The sequence below is a fragment of the Cydia pomonella genome, chromosome 5 (assembly GCF_033807575.1).
Source record: "Cydia pomonella isolate Wapato2018A chromosome 5, ilCydPomo1, whole genome shotgun sequence".
NCBI lineage: Eukaryota > Metazoa > Arthropoda > Insecta > Lepidoptera > Tortricidae > Cydia > Cydia pomonella.
Genome location: NC_084707.1, coordinates 19,327,081 through 19,337,550, shown reverse-complemented (window position 1 = coordinate 19,337,550; position 10,470 = coordinate 19,327,081). Strand labels below are relative to the sequence as shown.

The window sequence follows — 10,470 nt, the reverse complement described above, 5'->3', positions numbered from 1 at the left end:
AAACGTTGATGAAATTAAAAAAAAAAACACTATTTACTATGCCTTTTACATTTGAAGAGTTCCCTCGATTCCTCATAGATTCCATCGTTAAAAATGAGTTTTGACATAAACGGGATGAATAAATTCAATCCAAAAAATAATTTATAAAATCGGTTCAGAAATGACGGAGTTCTGAAGCAACAAACATAAATAAAAAAACATAACAAAAACACACAACCGAATTGAGAACCTACCTCCTCCTTTTGAAATCTTGAAGTCGGTTTAAAATGAGATTGAGGTTGCTTAATTTTAAACTCCTTTAGCTATTAGACTACTCGATGTGAGATAAGTACAAAACTGAGATTAAGGTTGCTTAATTTAAAACTCCTTTAGCTATTAGACTACTCGATGTGAAATAGATACAAAACGAATACCTTTCAAACGCGGTATGAAAAGCAAGCCAATAAAATCTAAGTAAGTACTTATATTCAGATATTTACTGCTCTTTGAACTTACTACGCTCAGCACCTCGAAGAGAAAATTTCACAAAGGCTAGCTTAGCAAGTAACTTATGGGAACTAGCGGCTACGAAGCAAAATGGATATTTGCCGAGTTAGAAACCGCGCGGTCTTTAGCGACGTCGCTCCAGACGTGACCGCACTATTAAAGTTATGGCTTTATAGGTATCTTCACTATAAAATTAAAACAAGTGAAGGCGCTGTCTCGCTCGAGTTTTTCATCCCTTTTTTTGCAAGGCGAGAGTTATTTGCATGAGAGACTGTATATTTTTGTACGGAAACATTTCATTTACATAAATTTTTGGCATAAATTTTCATTGTTTTGACAGTATTGCAGAATATCTGGTGTTTTACTTACACAAGAAAAAACACATGCACTTACTCGAATTAAAAATGTCAATTTTCTATAGAGCTCTTTCTAATATACCTTCCCTAGACTAATAATAATAATAATTATTATTTATCTTATTTAATGTTTTACATTACTATTACACAGAAAACTTATGTCTGTTTTTATTTAGAAAGTTTTGCTTACTGGAGCGAGCAAATGCTTTAAAGGTGTGACTAGCCATATGCCTATTGCGTAATATTAGCCTCGATTTTATATTAAAATACATAAAAAAATAACGAAATATCTTGGAAAAACAAGTCCTCTTCATTTGCATTTTTCATTCATAATTTCACTGCGTATTCTGACAATTACGACTTGAAGGACACGTTTCCGTATTTCACCACTTGTGATGACAATTAAATACGTAACATACAGTAAATATTCATTATTTTGGTTTATATCAATGCGCGAAAATAATAAATAATATTAAGACCGCTAGTTGTTACCTGGTATTAGTTTTCTTTGAAAAGAATATTTGTAGTCTTACATGCATGTAAAATGTATAAGTGTTGGTACAAAAAACATTGACTTACTTAATAATAAACATAAAATATTTCAATACAGGCATTATTTTCAGAAAACAAAACTATAATACCTGAAATTAAATAATGGTGATAGCATATTCATGTTTGACAGGTTTTGGAACGATCCCTTTTTTATCGATTGTTTTGGTCTACTTAAACTGACTATTAAGCAAATGCTGTCATTGTGAGCGTAAACGACATTGTGTGCGTGAACAAGGTAGTGTGCTTAAACGTCGTTGAAATTATCTCCGTCTTTCTCTGAGCCGTGTATGCGAAAGAGACACAGTTGATAATTGGCATTAATGTGAACGTTATTGTATAGGGAGTATGGATTGGTAAATAAGATGTAACTTATGACCTTTCTTCATGAATCGTATGTCGTTACGTGCCGCGAAGCGAACAACCTCTTCTCTGATTTTGATGCCCTGGTACATCAAAGCTAGAACTACGTCATAAATCTTCATGTGTCGCCAATGTGTCGTCATTGTGTCGCTATATTGTCGCTAGTCGCCAATGTGTCGTCATTGTGTCGCTATATTGTCGCTAGTCGCCAATGTGTCGTCATTGTGTCGCTATTATGTCGCTATATTGTCGCCAGTCGCTGTTATGTCGCTATTTTGTCGCCAGTCGCTAATATGTCGCTATTAAAGAGTATAAAAGGGCCGGAAAGTACGGTAGGGGGGGATTCATTCTTCGACTATCAGACTAGCAGTATCTCTGGCTTTGAGTAAGTCAAGTTTCTCTACTATTCTTTCTATTTGTTTGTGTTTGCTGGGAATTATCCTGGTGAATTTAAACTTGTAAGATTATGTCTGTGTTTGGCATTGCGGGGACAATGTTGTCGTAATGCTAAGCTTAGGCTATGGTGGAGATTCTTTACTTCCTTATTTGTGTTACTGTATTGTGAGTTTTTTGTTAGTAAAATTTAACTTTGTTATTTTACTATCTTTCTATGAGGTTAGTTTGTTATTTTATAAAGCCAGATCACTGTTTGGACTAACAGTTTGTCCATCTAATCAGCTGCTCCCTAACGGTGACAAATTGCAGCTGTTTAGAAGTCTTTTGCTCCAAGTTGAGAGGACTTGGCGTCTCTTCTTTACCAACATAAGAGGCGAGCATACTCTCCTTAGTCTCAAAGTCCAGCTGTTAGATGAATGTGAGGGCATCACGTGCGTGCCATTGAGAGTAATCTCGGCTCACTGAAGTCTGCAGTAATTGAGGCTAGGTCTCGTATTAAATATATTTATATATTTCGGTGCTCTGGCTCATGCTAGTGCTGGTCACGGGAGGGCTTCTGTCATGATTGGTAACAAACACAGATAAAGTTTTAGTCATGGCAGGGTATCCCATGTGACTGGTACGGGTGTGTGTGCTAGTGTGCTGATTACCTATAGACATGCTAGGGCGGTCTATTCTCATCCACCGTGCCTACGTGGCGATGAGGAGGGGGCCAATCACACAGACACTAGGGTTTGCTATACCTCGGTTTTGTCGGCCGAATGCTTACAGCTTAGACTTAGGGATACACTTGTGTGTGTTCCAAATCACTAGATCAATGGTAAGTACGATCTGTGTTCTGGACATACTAGATTAGGGTCCAAGGGTAGGAATAGGGTAGTCACACACACTGTTATAGGGTCTCTCTTAGGTTTGATCTAGAAATTCGATTGGTTGGTGTATGTATATATCTTTCAAAAGGTTCTAATGACGTGAAGCTATGATTTTATAACGTGTACTAATGATAATATTAGTGAGATACTGGTAATGGGTTTTAATTACCTAAATCTTCCAGACTGTTACTCTGAGTGGAAAGTTGAGGGTTATCTGTAACATCTTATATCTATTTATTTTCATTTCTGGGTTTTTGGTGTAGAGACGAAGTACTGAGTATTACGATCAGGTCCTAAGGTATTTATATATTCAATCCTTAAATATCAAGTTGGGTTTAGGAACACAGACTATTCTGGGATAAAAGAATGGTTTGTTTTAGAGACCCTTTGGCAGGCGAGCGCAGTCCATTGGAATCTTTGAGTGGAATAATACTCACCTTGATAGTTCGATCTCATAAAGTACAGTAATGAGTTAACTTGTACTTCGTTTATACATTTAAAAGGCCTAGGAATTCAGCCTACTTTTAGCTATGGGGACTGGGATAATGGCTTAGTAGCCTTAGCTTTTGGATATAAAAAAAGGAGATAAGTAAATGGTGTCTGACGAATACTTATCGCTACTTTTCGTCAGTCCTTAGGTTTGCATAGGGTTGCGAAGCGTTGGTCATAGCCCGTCTGGCTAATAAGATAGGAGTAGGTGGCCCGATTGATATTGCTTATCGGAGTAAGAGTCTTCAGACCTGCATCTAGCATTAGAGGCAGCACGTGTGATCCATTCACACCTCGTTTAGAAGATGATAGGATTGATAGGTAATAATATTTTAATCTTAATATAAGTGTGTAAATGGGCTTATCCCAGGAGTGCTGCTTCAATGTTACCCCGAAGACTTAATAGGAGTAGCAGGATTTTACCAAAAATATTTTTATATTCATAATCATATATGCTGCAATAACTAAATATCTTTCTAATAAATTAATAAAAATATATCTTACATTACATCAAAAATCATTGATAGTTTCTGTAACTTAAGGCTACACCCGTCGCCTACGATCTTGATAGTGTGGGCGGAGCCTATATTCTTTACCGCGACACTGCTCATACCTTGTTGATTGTTATATATTTTCATTCTACTTATGGGGTGTCATATTTGATATAGAAGGGGGTTTGGAATAACATATTCTTACGGTATTTTGCTGAAGGTTGAATCTTAACATAAAATCCTATCGATTACTTCTTATCAACATAATAAATTATTTAGTATAGTAAATTTCTGAGTCTTAGCATCTAGGTAATACTTAATCAGGTAGAATCAGAGTCCAAGATTTAGTTGTTACTCATTAAAGAATCTAGAGTACCGCGGTTCACTTCGAGGGGTCCTAACCTTTAACTAGACGATCACTTGGCCAAATTATTGTTAAGGTAAAATTATTGTTGGGGTAAAATTATGAGGGTAGAATTTAAGGGTGGTATCAATTTTAAAGGTGAGGTACATTTTGGTAGGTAGGGGAGGGTACATTTTGGTGCCGTTTCCGAGGGATCTAAAGTGTACCACTTTTGGGGCACATTTTGGATACCAAGGGTTCTAAAATTAAGAATAGTAAAAGTAGCCATTCAGGCTACATTTTGGTAGGCAGTGGCCAGTATAGAACGTAACCTTAATGGTCACATTTTGATGGAACCGACACCTAGGATAGAAAGTAAAAGTAGCCGTTCAGGCTACATTTTGTTGGCGTGAGATGGAGTGGGTACACTGAGTTTTGGACTCTGTTTTTTTATTGTGTTTTGAATAAAACTCATGAAACCTAACGTTTATTTCTGAAACTATTACTATGTACAAAAAAATCCATAGTTATTATCTACTTAGAAAAAACCTTAGAGTTATTGTCTACTTAATAAGTTTATCAATCTTCTTTACTCGTTCTCTTCTCGCCGTTGTTAGGGATTCTTTTCATATTCCTCAGCTAAGAATTGTCATCACATAATAATCAATTATAAATTCACCTTCTTGCGCCTTGATACCTGAAAAAAAAATAGTAACAAATTTTAAACCCATGTAGTATAACTTTAGTACATAAAACGATTATCTTAAGCGAAAATAATTATATTTGTTTCTTTCGCGTCATAGATTTGTTAAGAAATTATATTTATAGCAGGGACCAATAACAATAATGAAATAAATAAATAAATATCTTCAAGTAAGTCTTTCATATACTCGTATCGACCTAGTCTCAGAGTAGGCAAAGGTTGTGCTATAGGTACTAGGCAACGTTAGTGCATATTTCTATGCATAAGCACATACTCAGAATCTAGATAAATAGATAATATCCATGACTTAGGGAACGCATATTCTTGATAGACCCGCAGCACTTATACGTGGTAGACGCGCAAGTGGATGCTTTTGACAGACAGCATTCATAGGCAGGGTCGTTACATTGTAAGTTAGGAGGCTGTTGCCAATAGTCTAGATATAAGAAAATATTATCTAAGTCAATCTAGGATGTAGTTAGGTATAGCCTAGATAAGACACAGGTGTGTTAGAAGTTATGCTTTAGTCGAAAAATCATGGGGGCGTGAAATAGTTCCATTTCACGTAGATTTTCTTGTAATACTAAGGAACAGGGGGCGTATTCCGCATCTTTCTTACTTTTCTATCTTAAATGCCGGAACGCATTTACAACCCCTCACCATCGGGCGATTCGTTTGCCATTTTGCTTTCTATATCATATAAATAGCTACTCGCGTGTGATAATATAAGAGTTCGATCTATGTTACAGATAAAACAACGCTCACTAGGCTATGGAATGGATAGTAAAGTTCATACATTTTCTGCCGCTTAAGAAAAGTTTTGTCATTCATAGAGTAGTAGCAACAAACAGTTAATTCTATTAGGTACAATTAATCGCCTAAGCGTAGATCTAAATGACAACCACATATGTTAGGACTATGTTTGGTTTGATTGTTGTATATAAAAACCATACATTTGTTATTGTAGGATAATCATGTATGTATGTATGAACTAGGATCTACTTGAGTTCATCTGACAAACAGAGATATTTAACACACATGTTAGGACATTTAGTTTAGGAAAGCAAACAGTCATAGTACGTCATAAAGGCATTATTAGTGGATTAGTAGAACATACACATATGTATGAGAATTTAGCTACATAGGTATTCTTCAGAACTCCCACTGTATTTATTAAAAATAGCACTGAAATATGTGCATAGTTACTATCTACAGTCATTGCTATTATTTACTAGGGTCTCTATGAGTGCTTTATCTTTCAAAAATCAACTGAGATTTGTAACGCGTTGCTGCCCTGACTAACGGCGCACATACAAAAGCATACTTATTTGTAGTACTAGACATAGGTTGACTTAGGATTACAGTACTGACGACGGTACGGACGGACGGTCTGTTGACGGTACTTTTCCATCGTATTCTGACTACGGTCGAATAATAGTACATGATTGGTTAAGCCTAGCATACTAAGTACCTAACATAAAAGATCTTGAGTGTCACTTTCCCTATAAGTAGTATTCAATGTAGACCACTGCTGTTGTGGGTGCGGGTTTCTAGAAATAGAGCCGTGGGACAGGAACTTTGAAGTGGCAGTAGACAGCAGCCATTGTTACAGCAAAAGTTGTGAAATAAAATTATTGAACAGGAGTCTGGAGAGGTGTGGTCCTTCGTAATCTGAAATAAATAGGCAAGCATTAGAAAAAATCTGTTAAAATTAAAGAGGAATAGGTAGCATTATATTTTCCTTTATGAGGGTCAATTTTAGTTAGGCTATATATCAACAATTTTCTTAAGGCGTCCATTCGCGGGGGCGCGTTATTATTTTCAATACATAACACACATTTTATAGAAATATTAGGGTTCATAATGTAAGAATAGGTGGTACTTAAATTTTGCAAATAAAATAATTCTAAAAAGTTTGAAAATCTTTGCCTTGCAGGACATACTTCTATAATCTAGGTCCCAAATAAGCTAGGCTAAGTCCAATTAGTCAATAGAATTAGAATAGGTTATGTGAGGCTAAGCACATACTTAATTTCTCTACTCTTTCATTGGGAACTCATCACTTAGGTTTTAAAAAAAATATATATTAGTGTCAGTCATAAGTCAAGAGGTCCATACATAACATTACATTTTGTACAATTTATTACAAAAAGAAAAAAATACCTTTCAGAAATAGAAGCATTCCATAGTGTGTATTTTGAGGCTAGACGTAATGACTCTGCGGGGCACTGTTAGTTCTCCGGAACACTGAAATTGAAAATGTTTAGCTTAAGTAGGGTATATTTAAGAAAACTTAATTTTAAGTCTCTTTAAAGGGTTTTATTTTCTACTATAAGATACTTCACATACATCACAGTTCAGAAAAAGGAAGACTAAACAGTTCAGATTTTTTTATGACAAATGAAGAAAATTAAGTTGCTTATTTTACTAAGTAGGCTTAATTCTAAAGATAGCTTTTCAAGGTGGCATTGGTTACTATACTTACTTGAAAATTGTGGTAAGACATGGAGAAACAGGAATCATGAAAATAACCATCGAGATTTCCTTCGCTTGGCTTAAGTTTAACTGACTGCTAGGTGACCTAACGGCCAGGTATCAGGAAACCATTCTGTTTGCTGAAAATTTAAACATATGTATATTGTACATTTTATTGCATTAAGTAGGATATTTGAGACCGATAAAAATAAATGAGTAGATAGCAAACATCAAAATGACCAACTCAATGTACTGCACGTGGTCAATGTTCAAAATAACACTGTAATAGGATTTATACAAAAGTTAGTCTGAAATTATATAAACTTGAGGATAGCTATTTATAAGTATTATTAGAAGTGTTTATTTTAAACTAGAAAGGTTTTAATATTTAAAAAAAAAAAAAATTTTAGTAGGTACAAAAAAAAATTTTAAGCGAGAAAGTTTTTTCTAAAATTTCTGTTTTTAAGTAGGATTAAGAAAAAAATCTTTTCCTTTTAGTGACATAGTTGTTGAACTTACTTGGAGATTATCGAGAGACTCGGAAAAGTCCATGAAAACAGCAAACGGAAATTTGCTCCGCTCGGCTTAAACATCACCAAACACTAGGTATGGGTATATATAGGCAGCCATCAGAGTTGTCTCTGTTTGCTGAAAAATTAAACATATATTGTAAGGTTAATTGCAAGAAGAGGAATATTTATGACAGGTTCAAGTTTAGGTTCACTTTTTCAGTTACCGGACAACTGCCGGGATCCTTTTAGAAAGAAAACTACAAATTCACTAACAAATTTTCAGTAACGCAAGAAATCCTATTCATATTTTAGCTGAAGTCATCACATAATTTTAAATTTTCATAACATCTTGCACTTCCAAATTAAAAAAAAAAAAAACTCATATTTAAAAAAAAAAACAGACACCCATATATCATCTTATAGAACAATAACATTTTTCGAATTCCAAATACAGTCAAGTAAGGCCTAAAGGAAATTTGTTTAGTAGTAGTCTAGTACTAGTATTAAAAATGTCATACTTACTCTTTAAGGTTGTGTAAAGATTCATCAAATCCAGCAAGCGGGGTTCTCCAGCATAATTTCAATACATTGTCATTGTTTACAGTTCATGTAAGTCAGGCAACAGGGACTATTCCAATAGAGTTGTCAGTTTACTGAAAGACACATATAGTTTGTAAGTCTTATTGCAATAGAAAACGCGTAGTAAAGGATCAAAATAACATTAGATAGGCAGCATAAAACAAAATTATGAATGTCATCCCGTCAGTACTTTGATTATTTTCAGTTTTATTCGAAAAGAAATGTGTTTGTATTGGTGAACAAGACAGTAAAAATAAGGCAATACAATACTCTAGGCCACTATAAGTAGAATAATACCAAATTAGGAAAAACTTAATGCTAGCCTGAAACAGACAGTACTCGTATTTATTGGAAAAGCAGTTTTATTGATAGATAGGTCAATTTGTGGGTGTTATTATTTTCTATCAGGCTTTAAGTATGTGAGTATGTTTGACAGGGCTTCAATAGCAGTGATTTTTCTAAATGACAGAATAAAAATAGAAACTTACCTTGCTAGGAGTGACAGATTTCATATTTGAGCCCATTTCGATCGGTATATCGATTCGAACAGGAACTCGGCACATTAATTAAACATCCTTGTTTCTATACAGTTCAAACTTTAGGTCATAGGACTCATAGGTCATCGTAGGGCACTAGATTCATTGAAGATTTATAAAATTTGACGAAAGTGAAGAACATGATCGTGTTTTAATCCGAAATTCTATTGCGTTTGTCTTGTACAGTTCTTGCGATTGGCAATGGGTAGAATATTTAGAGAATCGTAAAAAGCACACGCGAGGACGATCTTTTCCAGTACAATTAAAATTTCTGTCGTGATAATGCTTTGTCAACTTTCTCCATACAGCTTATTTATTTACAATATGGCGGTTAGATGGTTGTCATTTATTTGCTTATTAAGGTTTTAATTCACTGTGACACTGATAGTTAAGGTAACTTTGGTATTTATGACCTTAATTAATAATTTCGAGATTTAATAACAAGTTTTAGGCATTGAAAATGAATGCTCTTAATAGAAAATACTAATAAAAAAAACTTAAATGAACGGAAGTAAGAAAAGTGTCAGAGCTTAGGGCTGCCATGATTAAAATATCATTGTACGTCTAGAATCGTTTATGGTATGACATGATTGAATCAATTACTTTAATTTACTTATTGGATAAATGCATCCTTACTATCATATTAATATAAAATGCATATTTAAATCTTAAAACGGCCAAATTTCATTGTTTTCTTTTATTTCTAGTTACACACGCCATCTATGGGGAACATTAACTAAGTCGGCTACAATCCGATTAAATCATGTAGGCAGTGTTTCGTATGTTGTCAGGGATGCTAGGACGTATTTCTTAAAAACAAACGTTCAAGTCACTCGTGCAGGCGTTTTTTTTTAGGGGCTTAAATGGATTTATTCTTTCTGTACGTCAAAATGACATCACCAATGTCAAAAAAATAATTTGTTGGACGTATTTTAAATTTGTCGCACATGGCCGACATCTAGAAAACATTGTTTATGATTAAAAGCGGGTTTACACGATCGATTTAATTTAGTATTAAAAATAGTTAATAAAATATTGCATTTTATTTTTAACAGGTCAGATACGAAATAATCTTTTGGCAGAGAATTGAATAAACTCAAAATGTATAAATTCCGAGTACTACTTCCATCTAGTGTCGAGTAGAAGTACTTAGACGTTCCATGATTGATCGATGACTAAAATTAATTAGTAGGTGGCGCTAAAAATCAAAAATACTAGAGTAATTTAATTAGTCAGGAGGTTTTATTTATCATCGTTTTTTATTTTACTTTATCTTTGGCTAGTACTATTCATCGATTATCATACAGTAGCATGTATTTC

At 34.4% G+C, this 10,470-nt stretch overlaps 1 long non-coding RNA gene across 1 annotated transcript; it reads right to left on the bottom strand.

The window, feature by feature from the left end:
- Positions 1–6,440: 6,440 nt before the first annotated feature.
- On the bottom strand, positions 6,441–9,853 carry LOC133518002 (uncharacterized). The gene is made up of 6 exons (XR_009799431.1): positions 9,103–9,853; positions 8,558–8,688; positions 8,043–8,171; positions 7,534–7,663; positions 7,212–7,295; positions 6,441–6,719 (listed from the first exon to the last, which is right to left on the bottom strand). It is a non-coding gene; the product is annotated as an uncharacterized LOC133518002 (long non-coding RNA).
- Between the last annotated feature and the right edge of the window lie 617 nt (positions 9,854–10,470).